Consider the following 9,125-nt stretch of genomic DNA (forward strand, 5'->3'; position numbering starts at 1 on the left):
CTATTTTGTAAGATTTCCATGCATCAGAAGAATCGAAGGTGATATTAATCATAATTCTTTAGTTTTCCATGCTTACAGAGATTAAGCTATAATAAAATTCAATTCTATGTGCTTCCAACAAAGGAGTATAACCAAGTTTCTCACTCGCACTCTCTAAAATTAATGTTAAGTCTTTGATTGGCAACAGATGCGGTGAAAGAACTCCCTTTGTAGCTAGCGTGATCGCTTCCACATAATCTTTGGATTTTTCTATAAAATGTGAAATTTTCATATGGATATGATCTACCTTCGAACTGTAATATGCTAAAGTTTCAAGCAAGTATTGCACATCCATGATCTGATTTATATTACTGGAATGTTCGTTCACCAATGTCATAAGCTGATTTATTGACTCTAATTGTCTGCGAAGTTCAGAGAAAATTAATTCATTTTGATGTTGTAAATATTCAATTTTCTTATCCTGATTGTTAATTTTACGACGATTGGAAACTCCTAGACCTAAGCTTGCTACTGATCCAAATATATTTAAAACTGCGAAGATAAATGGGTTACACCTTTCTACGTTGTTGTGTCTGACGGTCCACATAAGGAGATCGCGCGCTAAGCATTCTGCTTCAGCCATCTTGTTTTGCAAATCATAGGACAACAACTCAGCCATACCCAAAGTCTGAGCCAGCAGATTCTCTGGGTTAAAGGGAAAATGACGCCTGTACAATTGATTCAGTGACTCAGCAAATCGTGATAAGTCGGTAAGGACCTTAACAGGATTATGAACTTATAATGTAGTAGTGAGTTAACGATACCTAGCCCTTCCTTGTCTATTACTGCATATTTGCTTTCAAGGGCTTCAGTTTACGTGAATAAAAAGCTATAGGGAAGAACTGTTTATCATATTGCTGAAGTAGTACCCCTCCTACCCCTTGGTCTGAGGCATCAGTTGTGATAAAGAATTCCTTACTGAAATCAGGAAATTTTAAGATAGGTGAACTGCACAATTTCTCTTTCAAGGTATTGAACGCCTGTTGATGCGTTTCAGACCATATAAAATCTACGCCCTTATTCGTAAGATCCGTTAAAGGAGCTGCTATAATTGAATAGTTGCGTGAAAACCTTCTATAGTACCCACTACACCCCAAAAATTGCTGTATCCCCTTTACGTTAGTTAGTAGGTATCAGAAAGTTACGAATAGCCAACACCTTATCATGGACTTCCTTAAGACCTTGACTAGACACCGTAAAACCTAAATAGACTAGTTCTGTTTTAAAAAACTCACGCTTTGATATTTTTACTCTTAGACTGTGTTGCCTTAGTCTCTGTAGCACTAGCTCTAGTTTATGCAGATGTTCTTCTAAGGTGTTAGAAAAGATTACGAAATTGTCCATATAGGCATGAAGGGTATCACCCAATAAATCGCCAAACACTATATTAATCATTCTCGTGAATGTAATTGGGGCCCAATGTAAACCGAAAGGCATACGTAAAAATTCATAGTGTCCCCTGGCTGTGCTGAAGGCGGTGTATAGGGTACTCTCTTTAGCTAAAGGTATCTAGTGAAAGCCTTTAAGTAAGTCCAAGCTGGTGAAATATTTGTTCTGTCCTAACAAGGATAAGATATCGTCGATACATGGCACCGGAAAATGATCGGGAATCATTTCCTCGTTTAAGTGCTGGAAATCTATGCAAATTCGCCAAGTCCGTTCTTTTTTGGGTACAACAATCAAGGGAAAATTGTAAGGGCTATTCGATTTCCTAATGACTCATTCTTCTAACATCTTGTCTACTTCGTCATTTATCTCATTCTGAAATTTCATTGAGAGTCGATACCAAGGTACGTAAATAGCTTTTTGCTTGTCCTTTAACCGTTTCCCCTAGAGAAAACATCATGATATTTAGTTAGAAGATAAAAAAACTTCTGCTGGATTCCCACTTCTTGAATGTCTTTATTGATTTTACTTTTGATAGATTTTAAGAGGAATTCGTCGACAACGGGTTGAGCGTGATTAATTTCAGAAACAGTAAGAATGCGATATTTATACATTTCCATATCCATGATATGTTGATTTTTTTTTATTACTAGATTGGTATTCAAATGATTACAGACTACAATATTAACCTGTTGTTGTGAGTCAACAGTGTATAATGCTTGTGTCACAGAAAGTTCGTTAATTTTTGGAGTGTCTGGAAGGATTGAAAGTTCAGACCCCGCCAAGGTTTTCTTGACACACACCGAGACATTAGAGGGTGCATTTGGCTCAAGAGTTTGCGTGCAAGCTGCAATTACGGGTGCGCGAGAATTCTGTTGGGTCGCTTGGACAATGTCTTGATTCATAAGACAAGTGATTGGTTCTTCAATGTAAGTTACTGTTTGATTGTCTGTTTCTTTTTTGTCCAAAACGGATTTTAATGTGTTCGAAGATTTATGGAATTTTCCTTTGATAAACACGCCATTTTTGACAGGAGCTAGGATAATATTTTGAATGCACATGGAGGGATATCCTACAATTACAACTGGATACATCTCAATGTGTTGTACAATTATAAATGTGTCGGTAAGCGTGCGCTTACCCACTTTATACTGAACTTGAGTCCGTTTGTCCATGATATTATGTGGACTACCAGAATCAAAAAACAATGTAAAGGGCTGATATTCTAGATTTACGGCATGTAAAGTAGGTCATAATTAATCATTACTGATTATTGCGTGAATTCTATGAAAGTCTATGGGATCCTGCACTGATTTTTTGGATACAGTAGTGTGATTCATAGGAAAATTCTGTGTTTCACATAAGTCTTCTAGATGATTAAATTTATTTTTTAATTCAAAAGATGTTGATACAGAAAACCCAACATCACTTCCCCCCCTCCCCCACCGGAGTTAATTACATGGTATTTGCTTTGCTTTGGACACTCGGAAATTTTGAGTGACTTTGATTGTTTTGGCTAGATGGACCAGGAACTGAGTTCCCCGGAGCCCATTTTGTTTGTTTCTGATTCTGGGCAGAGTTACTGTTTATTTGTTTCTTTTTGTGATAATGTGGATTCTTCTTATTACCATTGGCAACGTTTTGTGTATTTTTAGCGTTGCCTTGCTGCTGATTGCTTTAAAAACATTGAGCATAAGCATGACTTGAGCTATTATGAATTGAACAATAAGAGCGTATGACAATCTGCGATCATGTGTCCTGACCTCTTACAATTAAAACAAGTTATCCTTGCTGCATTACTATTAACTACATTTACTTGCTGTGATTTACTTTCATTCTTTGCAAAAACTTGAATGAGTGAGGGATCTAGGTCTGCACATTTAGACAAATGTTTCTTAATCTGTTTGTAAATGTCCAATTCCGTGCTATCTGGCAATAGCTCTTCATCAAAACACCGTACCAAGGCTTCCGGTAACATAGCTGTTATGAAAGTTAAGTATGTGAGTCTAATTAATATCCTTTACAGTCATGTCCTTCCCCGTAACCCAAGTAGACTTATTCAAACTATCCAGATATTCATTCAAACGATCTGCAATAAGTGCTGCCCTGTCTACCAAGTTAAGATGAGTCATAGAGACTAAATTAAAAATATTCCTCAACAATAAAACCGCATCCAAGGCCTCCTTGCTGCCATATACGGAGTGCAACTTAATTTTAAATTCATCCCATGTATTTGCCTCTTGGAATGAAACACCTCTGAGGTAGGAGCCCGCATCCCCTTTTGCAAAGTCAATAAAGCTTTTAGCTTTCTGTAGCTGTAGGGATGGTACAGTGATGCATTTTGCTTTTAAATGAGCATCCACTGATGATATCCAAGATTCTACCTCTTGAGGCAAAAATCCATTAACATGGCCTTGGAAGGGAACAATTGCTGATCTGGCGGTAACTAATGTTACCACCGGGTTACTGGGTGCAGAGGTGGCCATCTTTGTTTTGGGTTTTTTCTTATCACTACGATTCCTAGCAACCTTATCAAAAAATCTGTAAGAATACACACGTCCACTGTGTAAAGGCATATGCTATATATAGGTAATGTGTCACAGAAATAAACATGTCCCCCCAAAATGATATAATTAAGCACATAAGATATGATAAAATATTTCAGGAGAACCTCTGAAAAAAAAGGGTTGGCAAAAAACAAAGATAAAAGGCCTGTGTTGACGAATAACCAAAAGATGAAAATAGATTCCTGCAAGAAAAGTAAGATTAAGGATGTCTCGTAACTCACCCAGGAACACCGATCTCTCGACCTATGTAAGAGGCACACCAAAGTTACACACCGAATGAACAAAAAGGTTTACTTTGCTGATATTTAAGGGAAAGTCTGCGGTGTTTTCATGACGTCATGGCCTTTGCTTCTTCCGTCTGCGCTTCCGTGCGACCCAGTTCACCTAGTCATGCGTTGTTTTGTTAGTAGAAGGACTGTTTTCTTTTTTAATGGGCTGTTGATGATCCTCAGTGGAAGATTGATTGTAGATTCTTTTGGCATAACATCGTAGAAGATTTCCTATGTTTGATAATGTTTACCTCCTGCTACCTAGTGTTGTAGTGGAGTTTAACTCTTTTGATGCCATTCGCTAGTCTACGCAAGTTGCCACTATGTTAGTCTTTGGTAGAGCCGCTCGCCACCATTATTAGTGCCCTCATATTTTATTTACAAACGAGGCACCGGGTTGTTCTTTTGATCTGCAAAGCAGACGTCGGTTGGCATAATACCCTTCATTCTTAGCTCAGTCTAATTGACTGTGATGATATTCTTTAAGTTTCGTTCAATTGCTTCTTTCTGGTGTAGAGGTTTAGTCGTGGAAACATATAGTACAAAATATAAGACATATTTCTCTATCTTGCATCGTTGGATAGATGCAAAGAAGGTTTTGATAGGTCTTTAAGCTAAGAGAAGAAGGTGAAGTCTGAGATACATTTCGTTTACAAAATCAAAGTCTGAGATACATTTCGTTTCCAAAATCATAGGAGAGCAAACACTGCTCAGTATACAGACAGATGAACTAACATACGTAACTGGGTCAGTCATGTAGGCACGTCTTCTCATGGGAGTCAACATAATTCTCCCAGAGAAGGCATTGTTGATATTATTGTCAGCATAAATACTGCTGACCCCAGGTGTCCACACACCGGGGTGCATCGTCAATCTTTCTGCCTAATCTCCTTGGTCTCTGGCCTAGTTTCTTGTAATGTGCATTACTCCACAGAATGTATGCATACATTCTTTATTTAATTAATGTAACCCTTACATAAACCTAGAAGAGAAATGTCGCAAGTAAAAGTAATGCGAAGGCGTGTTGTTTACTAGTATTAAGATAGACTGAATGTAGTGCAGAGTACACTGGTGTGAATAAGTTCGGGATTCTTGCAAGTCTGCATCTCCTCAGCAATGAGACTAATATTTATATCCCTGTAAAGACAAGCAGCAGCAGCAAGATACAACAGCATAATGGCAAGGAGATTTATCAGTCAATTTCTCCTTTCTTGGCAATGAAATGCCAGGGGAATGAAGGATCACATAAACCTAAAAGGTTAATAGTGAAAAGATTAAATACAAAGACATTGAAGACAATATATGAAAAAATTCTATATATTATATATATATATATATATATATATATATATATATATATATATATAGTATATATATTATATATATACAAAACATACAATTCACGTTCCACAGCCGCTGAAATTTGTAGGTATAGATCTCTAGACCTCGGGTACTCAAATCTGATGTGACTTATCGCTTCGTGTTGGTTTTTGTCCGGGCGCTCGATGTGAAGGAAGGCGGCTTCATAAATATATTGCAGGTTTTTGTTCCTTTTATTACTTAGTCACTTGTATGATCAGCCACTCCTTCGCCACGAGGGGAGAATCGATAAACCATTAAAAAACAGTCTATGAAAAGGGAGGAACTTAGGTGGCCCTATACAATTTTCTCCTTTCTTCGTCGTCGTCGTCTTCTTTTTCTTCTTCTTCTTTAATCCGGCCTCCACGAAAACATATGAAATATTCAGGGGCGTTTTCGCCGTCACCCTGAATTGTGTTTTGAAGAGCCGTGAATAGATAAGGAGAACAGGATTATTGGGGCGTTTTTAAGCTGCGTTCGTCATTCAGCTTTATGCTCCTTTTGAACAGTTAAGAGGATCTGAGGTGAGGTGTATTTACATAATAGGTGTGAAACAAAACAGTCACAGTGTAATAAAATGCTTAATATATATATATATATATATATATATATATATATATATATATATATATATATGTGTGTGTGTGTGTGTGTGTGTGTGTGTGTGTGTGTGTGTGTGCGCGTGCGAGCGTTATAAACATGTATGTGTTCGTATGTTGTATGGGTATTCTATTTGCTTATGCGTATATAGTCATCTTACGTATAATGTTCGTGACATAAATTTTTATTTAAAAAGCAGTAAAATATATCATCTCATGCACTATGGTTTAATTCACACTTTCAATGAAAAGCAATTCACTGTTGTCGATGGACAGGCCAAAGAATGGATACCTTAAAAGCCACCAGATGCAAGACAAATTGCTAACGTAAATCTGTAATCGTAATCTTAAAGCGGGCTGACAAGGCCTATACAGTATTTGTTGGAGTCTTCCTATTCATCCGTATCGATACCAAGAGGTTCTCTTCCGGCAAGTCGGTATATCCGAGGGTTCCAAAACCCTCACCCCAACCAACCCTCTCAAGTCTGAAGAGCATTTCGCAGAGTTCAGCAGCTCTCAAAGCCAAAAACTATAGTTGGAGCAGGGGATTTCTATGAGATGACAAAAAGGACATAAAACCAATGAGTGTGCGACAGACGACATCCAACCAACTGCTGCAAGTTATGTAATCAGCTTACCTCCAGCCTCGTTTTCCTTAAAAAAAGAAAAAAGCTCTAGTTATAATATAGAGGCCAGATTTGAGATATTTGTATAATATTATATGGTCATCACTCAGCGAAAGGCAACAGTAGGCGGTAATTGACTGGACTCATGAAATCACAAATACAAGGATAGGCGCAGTAATTAAGACACACACACACACACACACACACACACACACACACACACACACACACACACATATATATATATATATATATATATATATATTATATATATATATATATTTATATCACACATACATTCACATACATAAACACACACACACATACACACACATATACACACACACACACACACATATATATATATATATATATATATATATATGTATATATATATATAATATATATATGGTATATATATATATACCCATCTATATATATATAATATCTATATATATATATATATATATATCAATATATTATAATATATGACAGCTATGTCCCATACACGGATGACTTTTTATAGTTACAAGTATTAAGCCACAAGTAGGTATCCACCTTATCGAATTCCTCATACTTTGAGAAATAACGAACATCTATAGTATATCTCCTGTCATTATATTTCATTTGCAGTTCGGTATAAACAGAATGGATGCCGCTTCTTTAAAAGTTCACTTTATCGACAAAAGCCTAAATAACTTTATTTTTATTATTATTGTGTTGGTGGTACTGTTGTTGTTATCAGGCAAAGCAAATGAAACATTCTTGCTGGTGCAATACCCACGGTAAGCACCCCGTTACAATGACAGAAATATTGCGATCATTTATTTTCTTTCGTCATCAGTTTCCTCTATTAGAGAAAAATGGGGAAGAGACTGATACCCCGAACATCTGATAACGTTATGGATACAAAGCGGACTTTAATCAACACACTGATAAGTTAGCGGGAAATAGAGCAAGAGAGACAGACACAGAGATCGGAAGTTATACATTTGATAATTGCTGGAACAGGTACATGAATAGAGAGAGAGAGAGAGAGAGAGAGAGAGAGAGAGAGAGAGCCGGCTAATATTTGATATTACTGAAGCAATTCCCCTCTGCCAATAGATGGTACGAGAGTATTGAATTAAGCGTATTTACGAGGGTCATACGTACCACCCCCAAGATAACCCTAATCCTTGCCCTGTGATTCACTCTCTTCCGTTATTGATTTTCGGTTTATCAATATCTATTACGAATATCTTAAGTTATGGAGACATTTGTAGTCAGCAGTGTATTAATCGTAGTTTATAAGGCTCGTCCTCCATTCGTTTCTCTTTGGGGGATTTGGAGAATTACTGTAATTTATTGAACTGATGAAAGTTAACTATTCAAATTCTAGGAAGAGGACGGTGTGTATTTGTCCGCCAGGGATTTGTATTATTTCGTTGATATAGGAAAGATAACGTTTCTAACTGCATTCATAATCAATGCAAAATTGGCTTTCTTAAAAGAATTCACTCATTTATCTTATCAGTAATACAAAAAAAAAAAAATAGCTAAGTACAGGTAAATTCGGTTAATCCCCATTCACGCTGGATTTTGACGTGCAAATAAAAATAAAATAGTATTTCTGACGTGCAAATGAAAATAAAAGTGAGTCAAAGGTGCCTGAATTATTGTTTACACTGATTAATTAGACAACTTATGGATTTGCATCTTAGCGTAAGTTCGAAAAGTAGGTTCACACAGCCAGCAACTCTGTTTACCCATCGACGGATTTTTCTGAATCTTGGCAAAATTTCATAATCAGGTTGGACTTGCATGTTTTACGAATGGGCTCCGCGCCAGTCTTCCACATAGCTCATAGTATTTTTCAGACGTCTACAACAAAATAATGTGTTTGGTATCATTCATAAATGTGCTCCGAACGTAAGGTTTCGCTGGTTCAGTAAGTTTAGGGGACGGAGTAAACAGTGAGCAACAGGAGTATTTAATCTATCGCTCTCTCTCATTCAATGGAGGCCATATTATAAAAACTTGGTAAATGTTCTATTAATACCACTATTAACGCTACTATTACTTCTACGACTGATGGTACTCCTATTACAACTACTGCTGTTCCTGCTACTTTCAGAAGTTGGAATTAAAAGGAAATATCGCTTCGACCCATGACTCCAACCTGACATATAAATATCGTTTTGAGCCTGGAATAGAGTGGAGGAGTAACCACTGTTAAATGCCCACGAACGCTTCATTTTTTAACTGACTTCCATTGTTGATGTTGTTGTACTGCTACAA

Source organism: Macrobrachium nipponense, chromosome 3 (assembly GCF_015104395.2).
Source record: "Macrobrachium nipponense isolate FS-2020 chromosome 3, ASM1510439v2, whole genome shotgun sequence".
Classification (NCBI taxonomy): Eukaryota; Metazoa; Arthropoda; class Malacostraca; order Decapoda; family Palaemonidae; genus Macrobrachium; species Macrobrachium nipponense.